General features: G+C 45.6%; 1 protein-coding gene across 9 annotated transcripts in view; it reads left to right on the top strand.

Annotated features, from left to right (window-relative positions):
* Positions 1-12,749, top strand: part of HIPK2 (homeodomain interacting protein kinase 2) — a 184,083-nt gene that overhangs the window by 42,860 nt on the left and 128,474 nt on the right. The gene's annotated exons all lie outside the window — the stretch shown is intronic.

The following is a 12,749-nucleotide window of genomic DNA, read 5'->3' as shown; positions in this document are numbered from 1 at the left end:
GCCTTGCCTTCCCATCCCATCAGCTCTACACCTTTCGTTCAGGACCTCACCTCACAGAACCTCCTCTAAGGCGGGCTGGGAGCCTCTTGGCCTTGGCCACACAAGGCCATTTTCCATTTGGCAGGCCGACTGGCCCTCTCGCTCACAAACACCTCACGAGTCCTCGCTGCCTACAGGATACAATTGAAACCACGTGTGACTATAACTCGTCTTTCCAAATGCATGTGCCACTCCCTGCGGGAGTCCTCAGATGCTTTCAGCCGTCCTCATTCTTCCTTGTGTTCCCTTCAGATAGTGGTGTTCCTCTCGTATCTTAAGTTATCTTATTCTTATATCTGCAAACTATTCCAGGTCCTGTGGGAAGTAGATGGCTTATAAATCTTAAATAATAATGGGTTTAGGGGCTCTTGGGTGGCTCAGTTGGTTAAGTGTCCAGTCTTGATCTCAGCTCAGGTCTTGATCTCAGTGTCGTGAGTTCAAGCCCCACATTGGGCTCTGCTCTGGGGGTGAAGCCTACTGGGGAAAAAATGTTTAGTCTTATTCCCTAACTGCGATGCATGTCTGCTGACCCACTGGCCTCTGTGCTTCAGCCTCCCACCGCTTCCTCTTGGGGTGCTCTGTCCTGTGCTCGGTCCTCCTTCCAAGCCTTACGGCATATCATCAGTAACAGTTATGTCAGCCTTAACGTGGTCAGTTACCGGTTCCCCATCACCCATCTCCTTGTGTTCTCTTCAAAAGCAGTAGTACTGTTCTCACAGCCCTTGGGATGGTGCTTGAACATGGTGGTCTCTCGGCAGACATTTCTGGATGCTCACCATGGCCTCTAGAATCCTCAGCCTGGCAGATCTGTAAATCTGGCTTCATAAATTCATCAAGGATTGTGAGGTCGGGAAGGACTGACTCGCAGTAACTAATCTTACAGAAGACTGATTGATTAATCTGGATCATTACAGAGAGAGGCGAGGCATGCTTATGCCAAGGGCATTTCCTCCTTGGTCAGGGAGGCCTTTCTGGAATCCCAGTAAGAGATCGTATTGCTTAGTAAGCACAGAATTTGAGCAAAAGGTATTATGTGTTTTTTACAGATAACTATAAATTTAAAAAAGGCTCTCTAGGGATGTTTCTCTCTAAAGAACCTGAATCACACATCTAAAATGAAATCCCCTCTCTCCCCCTTAACAATGAGAACTCTCCGACTTATTTATAAACTTCACTCCGACGACTGTCACTTACCACTGCAACATCATCCCTCTTTATTTTGGGATGTTCAGCATGTTACAGTTCCCAAGTTTATAGATATCTTCCTTAATGACATTTTAGGATGATCATGTTTGAGTCACAAATATGACAGCATCTTAAATCCTGCTTTTGCAATTTCTAAGGATTCCTTCTTTTGGGATCTGCCGAGCTCTCTCTGTAAGTTAGCACAGCACAGCACCCCTATTAGAGCGGGGACACGTGCTGTACCTCAGTTCTTGGAGCCTCGGTCTAAAACCCCATAGAAGTAAGGAGTCCAGGATAGTGTTTGTTCCTCCATTAATGAGTCAGTGGTACCCTGGGTGTGGGAGCAAATGCTATTTTTAAACCCATTGCTGACTTCAGTGATAAAGAGGGTACAGACTGTGCCTCGCCAGGCTTGTGAGCGTATCGTGAGTAATACCCACGGTTATTATGATGTCAGAACTTGGGTATTCTCTCCCAAGAACAGAAGCATTGCATCATGCAGCTGGGGGCAGGGTGTGAAAAAGTCTCTTTTTCCCAGGAAAGCAGCAGCAGAGGGGCATATGCTGAGGCTCCGACCAGGGCACCTCAGCGTCAATTCGGCCAAACTGCCGTGGACGGTCTGAAGAGCAGCTTCCCATTTCAGTGCTGGCATGTCATTTGTCTCCAAGGTTCCAAGCCTAATAGGCATGTGTGACAGATGATCCTAAACCTTCTGCTTTTTTTGGAGCGTTCCTGGGTGGGGATAAGGGTGCGCACACCTGAAATCACTAATAGCTTTGAGGATCATCAAAGCTTTGAGCTTTGCCATCGTTTAACGCATGGGTCTCATGAAGCTTTTTCGCAGGGCACAGACCTGGTGCCTAAATAGGGGCGGTAGGGATTGAACCATTTAGAAGTTTTAAATTTGTCTCTAAAAATGGTGCTCTCTGCTTTCGACGGGTAAGCACGACGAGCATCAAAATATAATTACATTCGACCTCGTTCATTTAGACTCATCTGGGACAGCAGCATCAAGGGAAGTTGCATTGTAGTTAGGAGGGACTGAGTTATACTGCGGCCACAAAAACCGCCCGCAACCCGGAACTTTAAAACAACAAGGGTGTGTGTGTTTCGCCGTCATGCTGCCTGCGTACCTGTGGGGACTCAGCTGGGGTCCCTCTGCTCCTGGTTATCCTCATTCGGTTCTCTGGCCATGCAATCTCCACCCCGGGGATCGTCGCTGGCAGGAGGATCGAATAGGGGGACCGCACACTGGCTCCGCAAAGCCTCTGCCCAGAAACAGTATTTCACGCTCACTTTTTATTGGCCGCAGTTAATCATGTGGCCAAGGCTAACTCACTTGGCTTGGACATCTGAGTCATAGGCGGGGGTTTTCAAAGTGAGGGGCTCAGAACAATTTATTGGGAAATAGAAGCAAACACTAGAAATACATATATTTTATCCCATTCTTTTAAATCTTGTATGTTTGTGTTTTTAGTAAGCATACTATGGTACTAAAATAGAACATGTATAATTTATTAAAAATAAGTATCATGTATTAGGGGTGGTCAAGTTTTGTTTTTGTTTTTTTTCTTACCAAGTGTTCAATCAAAAAAGGTCATAGTTTATGTAACAGATACAGATCTGCAATGAACACGTTGTATTTAGAAACTGGGTCTAGTCACCTCACACCTGTCTGAATGGCTGTTAATCAAACAGACGAATAACAAATGCTGGTTAGAGGATGTGGAGGAAAGGGAACCCTTGTGCACTCTTGGTGAGAATATAAACTGGTGCAGCCGCTATGGAAACGGTATGGAGGTTCCTCAAAAAATTAAAAATAGAGCCACCATATGATCCAGCAAGTCCACTACTGGCTTTCCAGCAAAAGAAAAAGAAAAACACTAATTTGCAAAGGTAGATGCACGCCTGTGTTCACTGCAGCGTTATTTACAGTAGCCAAGATGGGGAAACAACGCAGGTGTCCATCAAATGATGAATGGATAAAGAAGATGTGACACACACACACAATGGAATACTACTCAGCCATAAAAAAGAATGAATCTTGTCATTTGTTACAACTTGGATGGACCTAGAGGGTATTACATTAAGTGAAATAAATCAGAGAAAGACAAATGCTGCATGATTTCATTTATATGTGGAATCTAAGAAACAAAAACCAACCAACCAAAACAAAACCTAGATTCACAGATACAGAGAACAGACTGGTGTTTGCCAGAGGGAAGGGGGTGGGGGGGAGGGGAGGTTGGTGGAGGGGATTAAGAGCTACAAACCTCTAGTTATAAAATAAGTAGGCCATGGGGATATAACATGCGGCATGGGGAATATAGTTCAATCATATTGTAGGACCTCTGTAAGGTGACAGATGGTGACTAGACTTATTTGGTGGTCACTTCACAATGTCTACAAATGTCAAGTCACTAACCATGTTGTATACCAGATGCTAACATGATACTGTATGTCAATTATGCTTATGAATAAAATAAAATAAAATAAAATAAAATAAAATAAAATAAAATAAAATAAAATAAAAAGAAAGTGAGTCCCAATTATGACCAGGGGTAGAACTTTGGTATAAAGCATTATAAGGAGTCCTGGAGGAGTTAGGGTGGCCTAGGCTCACCTCGTCCCTCGAGCACAGCAGGTGAATACCAAATCATTTCAAACACCAAGAAATCGGTCTGAATGCTGAGAGAACTACACAACTAGAGAGAGAAAAGAAGCCACGTCACGGGAGAGTTCAAATAAAAACTTGAGGGGCACCTGGGTGGTTCAGTCGGTTAAACGTTGACTTCACTCACATCATGATCTCGGGGTTCACGAGTTCGAGCCGCGCGTCAGGCTCTGTGCTGACAGATCAGAGCCTGGAGCCTGCTGCACATTCTGTGTCTCCCTCTCTCTCTGCCCCTTCCCCTGTCACACTCCGTCTGCCTGTCTCTCTCACTCTCAAAAATAAATCAAACGTTAAACAAATTTGTTTTAAATAAAACAAATCAAAACTTGAAAAGAAGAAAAGAGTTACAAGGGGAAAAAAGGCACATGTTTTTTAGGCAAAGTAGGTAAAATATAGGCTCTACGTGTGAATCTTCTCAGGCCCTTGAAGTTTCCCGGCATCCTCTTCAGGGTCATCGGAAGTTGCTTTCTTCCTGATCAAACTTGCCTTTCCTGACGGAGTAGCATTTGAGATAAGTAATAGATGAGACCCATTTCATTGTTTCTCTGTTTCCTTTGTCCATCCGGAGATGGCACACCGGACTGCGTGTGTGGGCCAGGCACCGGGCTGAGTGCTCGTGTGTCCTCGCGCCGTTAATCCTCACCACGACCCCCTGAGAAGCTCTCGCTGTGCCCGTTTTCTGGAGGAGGACGCTGAGGCCTAGAGAGGCCGTGCGGCGGGCCGAGACCGCGCAGCCAGCGAGGGGCAGAGCCCGCAGCCCATGTGCTCCCCGGGAACTCGGAAGCAGTCTGGAACGAGCTCTGTCTGGAATGAGCTCTCAGAACGCTGTGACCCCCCCGGCACCAGGTGCCTGCCTGCGTTACGAGGCAGGACACGGGCAGGCTCTCCTACGCGTGAGCCATGCTGCGGGAGGAAGGCGCCAGTAACCGTCAGAGCGTCACCTCCCCTCGGTGCCGCCTGTGGGTAGCCCAGCACCCAGGCTGTGGGCTAATAACCGCACCGGGGCTGGCCTGATGGCAGTGACTCCTAGCATGAAAGTGTCCTTACGGCAGACAGAAGAGCCCACCTTAATCTGCACAAGCGTTTTCTCACTTCTCTGCCATCTTTTTCTTTAAAAAAAAAATTTTTTTTTTTAAACGTTTGTTTATTTTTGAGAGACAGAGCAAGAGCCGGGAAGGGGCAGAGAGAGAGGGAGACACAGAATCCGAAGCAGGCTCCAGGCTCCGAGCTGTCAGCACAGAGCCCGACGCGGGGCTCGAACTCGCAAGACGGCGAGATCATGACCTGAGCCGAAGTCAGACGCTCAACCGACTGAGCCATCCAGGCGCCCCTGCCATCTTTTCTTTTACCTTTTCCTCCTCCCCTATCTTCCTTCAGCATCCCTGCCAGCCTTCCACCCATTTCTCTGACTTTTCTTCCTTTGTGTCTTCCCACTTTCCTTCTCTTTCCACCACGGGAGTGGCACTTCCTCTCCCTTTCCCCAAAATGATCTCTAATGGAGTTTTGTCAGATGTCAGTTAAAGCAACTGAGAGCAATGAAAAAACCCGCCAGGGAGCAAAGGAGCAGTAATGGAGAGTTCCCGATGGGAGCCGGTGGTCGGCATTTCAGTCCGGGAAGAGGGGTGTGCTGCTGTGCCCCCGGCCGAGGGTGGGGTGGATCCTGGGTTTGAAGAGAACCCAAGGGAGAGAGGCCTGTGTGCGGCCGGCTTCACAGGCATCCTGTGTCTGCCTGACAGCTTTCACGAAGTTTTCTTTGCGGGTAGATAACAGCCTAGGAGAGAAACGTTAGGAGGCATACATAAACATGAGCACAAGAGGCAGCGAACAGGTGTTGTACCGGGAGCAGATTGCAGGCGGCGGGCCTTTGTCCTGGCTTCTTTGTCTAACAGCAAGGAGTTGAGGTTTCAAGAGGGCGGGTCTGAGGAAATGCCTTCCCCGGACTCCTTAACTGCTGGTGGGCTGCAGCTGAGCACAGATGGAACTGTCGCCTGCTCTCGTCCCAAATCTTGTTGTTCTGAAGTCGAACGTGGGTTGCCCTGAACAAATGTATTCGCATGGAAAGGGGAGGTGCTCTGCGCCCTGGCAGGATGGGTGACTAAGCCATGGGAGTAAAGCTGAGGATGCTTCTAGAGCTTTTCAACCAAGAGGCGGCAAAGACGGACTCCATTTGGCCCGCGTGACCCTGCGATTGTTACAAATGCTTTATCACAGCTCGAGTACAAACATATTTTTTTCGGTGAAATAGATCCTGAAATATATTACAGAGTATATTCGTTTCCTAGCGCTATGATCGCATTAAGGTACCCAAAATGTGGCTTGAAACAACACAAAATTATTCTCTCATAGTTCAGAGGCCAGAAGTCGGAAAGCAGAGTGTCAGCAGGGCCTGGCTCCCACTGCGGCTCCGGGCAGAGCCTTCCTGGCCGCTCCCTAGCTTCTGGTGGCACCCGCAGCCCTCAGCACGCTTGGGCTTGCGGCCACACCACTCTGATCTCCGCCTCTGTCTTTAATGAGGAATTCTCTGTGTGTCTGTGTCTTTCCTCCTCTTCCTATAAGGACACCAGTTGTATTGGATTTGGAGTCACCTTAATGGCCTCATCTTAACTGGGTCACAGCCTCAAGACCTCCTTTCTAAAGAAGGTCACCTTTGCGAGTATCGGGGGTTAGGACTCCAGCATATCTTTTGAGGGGACACATAGCAATAGCATTCCATAGAGTAATGGAATTTGCGTACTCTTTGGTGTCAAAGAGAGTTGGCGTGGCACAGTAATTAGAATACCAAATGGGAAAGAGGAAAGTAGGTTTCCTGTTCCAATGCTGAGTGTGCCAAGCATTTCCGGAGGTGAACCTAAATGAGCTCAGAAAGACAAATCGGTTGTGGGCTGGGCATGGGATGAGTGACGGTTAAGTAAGGAGACCATTTGATTTTACTTTACCAGTATGGAACCAGAATAACTCTGTTTTGCACTCGAGAGTAAAAAGCCTAATGGATTTTTAGCCTTGATTTAGACTAGACTTTGTAAGACATTTCTAAAGGATGGAAAACTCGAAACTGAGGCTTGCATAGCATTGCCAGATACATACCTGGTCTCCCCAAGATCTGTTCCAGTTCTGGCTCACTCGTTTCTTGAGGTGTCAGTCATGATTTTGGAGCAGTAGTGAATGGGGGGGGGGGGGCGGTAATGAGAGAGAGTGGCTGAGAGATTCGAGGACAAGGCTTTTGCAAAAATTTGTGACTCAAACACCTGGAAATTAATACCATTGAAAGTTCAACCGCCTTATTTAGAACATTTCAGGAACAAAATGAGCATCCTTCTAGATCCTTGGAAAATGTATATTTGAATGGAATTTATCTGTGTTGAAACCAGGAGTAAAGCTGGTTTTGTTTTTACAGTTGGTGGATATTTACCCTTTTCATCCCGTCAAGTTTGTTTAGGAAGGGCTCTCTTCTTGAGATCCTCAGTTGGAAGGAAAATGCAAAGCTGGGAAATGTCACAGCCGCCACAGGCTTCGCATGAAAAGGACAGTGTGGACAACAGAAGAGAATTAGTACGTGTGACACAAGACTGGCCCGAGAAGAAAACTTCCATCCCATGCCCAGCCCACAAATGATTTCTCTTTTGAGCTTACTCATGTCCTACTTACAAATATTTGATACACCCAGAGTCAGAACTAGAAACTTGGCTGACTCTTTCCCATTTGGGTGTTACTAACATGTCCCTGCCAACTCTCCTTTATATCAGAGTTGACTGCAGTTATCCTCAGGATACATAACAGGTACATCCCTGCATGGCCTTTTCCAGAAGCACTAGAACATGCACGTCATGCAGAATTTAATTGAAAATAACCGCTTTGCTTTTGCTTGTTTCCATATGTAATATGTGACTAATTGAAATGCCCTCATAGGTCATTCGAGGCAAGATATGGGGAAATCACAAAATGAAATATCTTCTCTCTAAGGAGGGAAAAACGGAGGGAGTTCTTTTGGAATATCCAGACTCTGTATCCTGAGAAGATTAAAGTCTGGTAAAAAGCTTTTGGTTTCCTTAAACCTATTATTATGGGTTGAATTGTGCCCCCCACCCCAAACTCACATGCTTCATTCTAACACCCAGTACTTCAGAACGTGACCTTATTTGGAGACACAATCTTTACAGAGCTAATTAAGTTACAGTAAGGTCATCCGGGTGGGTCCTAATCCAACATGAATGGTGTCCTTATAAAAAGGGAAATTTGGACACAGAGACATGCATGGAGGAAAGAGGGAGTGAAGACACACAGGGAGAACACAGCCTCCTATAGACCATGAAGAGCCTTGGAACGGATTCTGGGAACGAGTCCTCAGAAGGAACTGAACCTACCAACACCTTGATCTTGACCTCCAGCCTCTAGAACTGTGAGAGAACAAATTCCTGTTGCTTCAGCCACCCAGTCTGTGGTCCTGTCTTACAGCAGCCCCAGGAAACTAATACTCTGATGTTCAGGAGTTTAGGGTTTTTTTGTTCCTTGTTTTTTTTACTAACAAGAGTGTTGATTAATGCAACTATTGTTTTAAAAAGGAGTTTTTGAGTTAGTTTTGTTTCTCCTTTCATGGATTCCGCCAATTTCCTAGAGAAAGAAACTGGAAAGCATGTGGGTCTTAATGGCATCATTCTTTCCTTCACCAGAATTATATTGGATTCCTAATTTCCAGATTGCCTGTAAACACCTGGTAACATGGCCTCCACATAATCCATTCGTGGACTGTGGTACTCACCTGCTGCCGTGAAAGGCTGGTTCATCTATCACGGTTTATGGCTTTGTTCAGGCAATATGGTAGAGTCACAGCAAGGTGAACGTGAGAGAGGCTCAAAGCTGTTATAGGTGAGGTTAGCAACTTCCAAGAAGAAGTAAGTCTGAACCTGAGAGGGGCCGATTTGGACACATCACGAGCCCATAGGAAGACAGATAAGGAGAATTTGCAAATGGCGAGGACAGGATGCTTTCTCCATTGAAGGACTCCAGCTTCTGGTAGAATTTGTAGGTTCAAGGCAGATGACGTAAAGGATTTTGAGAGTCCTGAAGAGAATCACATTTCTTGGAAAAGCGAGAGGATAACATGGGGCGTTTGCTTCTCTTCCCAGGAAAGCACCCCTTCTTTCTCTCCTCCTGACACTGTGGGAAAAGAGGGCTATTGGCTTATATCCAGCCAGGCCCAGTAGCTCTTTCTCTGTTTTCCTTCTCTAGGATCAATCCCTTAATTGTGTTTATCATCATTTTATCCTTGACTTTTCCCCGTGACTCATACTTTCCTCATACTATTCAACAACGTCTGTGCCCCCAAGGATTTCTTTATTTGCCATCTGCCCTACTCTCTACACCATATTTCCTGGGAAACAGCTTTACCCACACGGACTCCATTTCCATCTAGATGTTGGTGATGGCCCTTAAGGTCAATATCTCCAGTCACGATCTCTCGCTCATTCTCCTGTCCTGGTTTTTTTCTCAGTACGTATAGAACGTTTCCTCTATGTTGTTGTCAATGCCTACAACGAAATCTATCCAAAATAGAGCTCTTCCAGCTGGACTCTCCCCTCAAAACCAAGGACACCTTTCCTGCCTCAGTCTCTTTGGGATGTGAACTTTAGATTTTAGTCTTTTCCCCTTTTGGTATCTTTGTCACTTGTCTTGCTGATCTTTGTTTAGCAATCTTCGGTGTACGCGTGAGCTGATCCAGGGTCACCCTGCCCTCTTCCCCCTCTGACTAATCCTGTGCCAGGTTAGCACACCTTGTTGGAATCCAGTCTCTTTTCAAGATGGTTTGTCCTCATTGAAGACTCAACTGAGCAAATGGACACTAGATGCTGATGGTCAGTGACCAGAGACTCCTGACACTTTAGTTTTGGTAAATTAAGGAATTCCTTGCCTCAGAGTTGCAGCGTAAAGAGTTCAACACTGACTCTCTCCACTTGGGTACCTTGTCAGTGCTGTAGCTCCACTTGCGGAAAACCTGTTCTGTTATCCCATCCCCGGCCCCCGAGACAGACAGCTTTGCTTCCACTCCCCGTCTTTCCTGCCACGGCCGTGGAACCCTGCTCCTTTGAGTCCCCCAGACATATTTGATTTCTCTCTCCTTTGCCCTTACATCCCACCTGTCAGTGTGTCTTGTCTTTTCTTCTCCACAAAGCCTTGTGTTTCTGCTACCTCCTTTCTGTTTCCTCAGACAGTCCCTTAGTCCAGATCCTCATTGCCTCACCCCTGGACTGCTGTGACAGCCCAGATCGTCTCACTCCAGACCAGTGCTCTGCCCACTGGGGCCCCTCTGCATCGGATAAGTGAGGTTTACCTCTTTAATGACGTACACTTATTTTATTTGACCAATTTTGACTGGTTGTGTTTCTCGGATGTTATGGGAACCAGATGATGCAGAAATGGTAGATGGCTTAGGATGATCACTGTCGTGGGTGCCCGTGATTTTAGCAGGTGGTGCGCAGTCGGGGGTGCCCCATACTTTACATCTGTCGCTTCTCCCGTATCAGCTTTTATTTCTCCTTGCCTGTTGGACCGGTCTCCTTGTTTGGAACTTCTAGTCTGAGAACCTGAAGAGTGGAAAAGAATGGTTAATAGCATGAATTGAGAGTCAGGCGGACATCAGATCAAATCCCAGCCCTGCTCGTAGTAGCAAAGTGACCTTGGACAAGCTAGATCATGTCCCCAGACTCCATTAACTCATCTGTAAAACAGGGAAAATGCACTTTACAGTTGTGGGGTGTAAGCACCCGGGGTCTGACACAGAGAGCAAAGTCAATGATAGTCCCTCTGCAACTTGTTAATTGTGTTAAAGGACAGTCAGTTAAGGCCGGGTGAAGGCTAAAGGTTGGATGGGAGTGGCTTTAGTGGTCGGGCTTCACCCCAGCCTTACTGAGTATTCAAAACTTACTTCTGAAAGACTGAGTTAGAAGATGACAGTTCTGGATGGGTAGGCTATTGGTACACACGGTTGTTTATTTGTTTAGCATTTGTTGTTGTTTTCCTGTATAAAATGCCCCTACATTGTCATCTCCAAGCAAATCCTAAACTTCCTGAGGGCATAGGGCCATAGTGCCGGCTGCTCCCCACAGTTTGCTTACGCCAGTCAGCAGGACCTGGAACATTTCAAAGATACTCCCTCTCTCTAATCTCAGCTCAAGTCTTAGCTCCTCTAAACTCCTGTCATGTTTAGCTTGACTAGTTACTTAAGTTGCCTAGAATTGCCTGTTGTTTTTTAATTTGCAGTGAACTTGACAAACCCATGAGATTTGAGGCTCCTTTAGGCAATGCTGATGTGTTAGATGTCTTTGTGTTTCCTTCTGTGCCCAGCCCCAGCCTTTTTTATAGAGAGGACCCTTAATGCAGTCAGTAGTATTGTTATTGTCATTATCGACAAAAGAATTCTGTCGAGTGTACGTTTGCTTCTCAACTGTGCTCTGATGGAGTAGACTGTATATTTAACGTGACACCACTAGAGGATGAACCGACTTTGATTGAAAACAATGTAAAAGCCCCACAGGCATTTAGTGTACACTATTTTGGAAATATATCATTTAAAATTGGCTAATCTGAAATTATCTTTGCACTAGTTGTGAAATATAAACTTGATAAGCAGGGAGACTATCATTAAAATTGTATGAATATGGTTTTGCATGTCCACGAAGACATTTTTTTCCTAGTACTTTTCAAGCCCCGAGGCGTCCAATTATCATGTTGTACAGGGTGATCAAGGGTTTTTCAGATTAACCCTAGATGTTGGAAGATATCCATTCAGGTGCTCATTTCTAACATTCGTATATTTTTGACATTTCTTTTGAAATGTTCTAGAACTGGACGATATCTTCATGTAATAATTTGATTTATGATACAGATACGGCATCCCGTCGGCTATGGGAATTAATCCTTCCTTTAAGTTCCTGATTGCTCCTATCAAACACTCATTACTCAGCAGAAGTGTGTGTCAGAGGATTTGGGGAGGTGGGGACGTGTGTACCTTCTACACCAAGGTGCTCACGATTGTGGTGCTCACGATTGTGTTCTCGCGAATTAATGTAACTGGATTCTGTGTGGTAATCTATTTCACATCTGCCAAACCACAATTAAACCTTATCCACTGCGGGAAATGGTGCCATTGTTTTACTTACAATTCCTTCTCTCGAGCTTTGGTAGAATTCAGTGAAGTTGAATTCAATTTAATTTCTTTTTAAATCATAGTTGAACCCTCACTCGTCCCCATGGTTTTACCAGAGTCTGATCTTCCAGTAGATAATTTTGGGGTGGTGAAATGGAAAGGAAATGTACTCAGATGTGAAGCAACTTTTCAGTTCTTCTAGTTGTGAAATAAAAAATTATGAAGAAACTAAGCAACTAAGCGGGGGGAGAAAAAAGAACTAAATGAGCCAGTCCTTTAATAAATGACATTTAAAAAAATCTTGTGCACTAATCCTTCAGGAAAATCAGGAAGATATTTAACTATTCTTATTTTTAGGTGGAAAAAATCCTAGAAAATGGAATTTATCAATAAACCATTAAGACACAGACAAAGAGGCACATAGAATTGTTTTGGTTGGAATGTCTAGGGTCAGGGCCTGATTTTTCCGCTTAATCCTGGGAGCCTAAACCCATCAATTGTCTTCCTAGCTTTCAAACTAGGACCTTTGTGAGAATGGATTGGAAAGAGTAACTCTGGACTGTCCCAGACAAAGTCGGACGTGTGCTTACCCTGTCCATAGTACATCTGGCCCAGAGCCTAGTGGGTACTTGAGATTTTAAAATCTGGAGAATCATGGTAATCCTGAGGAATAGCGTTTGAGGCCCCAGGCGCGATGAAGGGCATTGTTAG

This window comes from Panthera leo, chromosome A2 (genome assembly GCF_018350215.1).
Source record: "Panthera leo isolate Ple1 chromosome A2, P.leo_Ple1_pat1.1, whole genome shotgun sequence".
NCBI lineage: Eukaryota > Metazoa > Chordata > Mammalia > Carnivora > Felidae > Panthera > Panthera leo.
This window is presented reverse-complemented; position numbering and strand designations above follow the sequence as displayed.